Source organism: Setaria italica, chromosome VII, assembly GCF_000263155.2.
Source record: "Setaria italica strain Yugu1 chromosome VII, Setaria_italica_v2.0, whole genome shotgun sequence".
Taxonomy (NCBI): Eukaryota; Viridiplantae; Streptophyta; class Magnoliopsida; order Poales; family Poaceae; genus Setaria; species Setaria italica.
This window is the reverse complement of record NC_028456.1, coordinates 2,139,317-2,140,581: the sequence shown is the minus strand read 5'-3', so window position 1 is coordinate 2,140,581 and position 1,265 is coordinate 2,139,317.

Sequence of the window (1,265 nt, the reverse complement as noted above, 5' to 3'; positions counted from 1 at the left end):
TTAATAGGATTGATAGTATACTCATACCAACAAGTTGCAACATCTTTTCCGGAAGCTCATCCTCAAAGAACTCCGGGGTTAAGCGTGCTTGGCCCGGAGCAGTTTCAGGATGGGTGACCGACCGGAAAATTCCTCCCGGGGGCGCACGAGTGAGGACAAAGTGCGCAGAAAAGACTTGTGTTGGTCTGTGAGGAAATTCTTGATATCCTAGAGACCTGCCAGGTGTAAGCCGGCCCGGCCCCGGGGGTGGGACGCCACAATAGATCTGAACATTGTACTGCCATTTTGGGCATCAAGATGACTTTAAACTAAAAAACTACAAACTAGAAAGTCGTAGATCTCGGCGACTCTATAGTTTTCATACAAATGTTATCACCATTCGAATTCATATGAATAAATTATAATTGTTTAGTTACGCCAATTCAACCAGCAGTAGGGTAAATTCCGCCAATTGAAATGGTTCAAACGGCTATATATTTATATACTTGCAATTTTGTTGCAAAACAGTAAAATAAAAATAAAAAACTTAAAAATTAAAGGCTCGGACAATTCGGCCCATGTAGTAGGTGCACTGATCTGTACATCACGCTGAGCTTCAGCCCAGGCCACATCTCACCTTGTAGTGACAGGCATCCGTTCCTTCCTCCTCTTTTTGGAAAAAAGCCTCCGTCAAATAATTGCCACTCCAACAGGTGGTCATGAGGCGGAAGACTAAGAATGATTGACTAAACTTTGACCTTACCGGTGCTTAAAAACATTATTCCTCCTCAACCGCTAACGGACTTAGTATTTCTTAAAATCCAATCTGCATATGGATACATTTCGATGCAATTTTTTGACACATGGTAACATATGTCGTAGAGACAATCAAGGGTTTTTTCTTTACTAGGAAATATGCCGGTGCATTGCACACATGGCACAAAACTTAGATGATAATTTGATGTTGTTTGTCAATTTTTAATTATATCTTTGCCAAATAGAATTGCTGAATTATTGAATATAAATTTTTCTCCCTTTATTTTTTTTTATCTTTGTCGTTTGTTTCTGTTATAACGTGATTTTTTGTTTGATGTAGGTCCGACAGGCTTAAAAAGTTGACTAGCACATCATTCTTATCCAAGCCCAAGCACTGTGCCTCTGGATCTCGCCGGTCTGGGAACCACCGTGCATAGTTCCCTTGTTGACCCGTTTTGATGTTGCCGCACGCTTCCTTGTCGGGCCCTGCACCGCGCTGCACTCCCATCGTCTCCTTGCTCTGTCGCTGC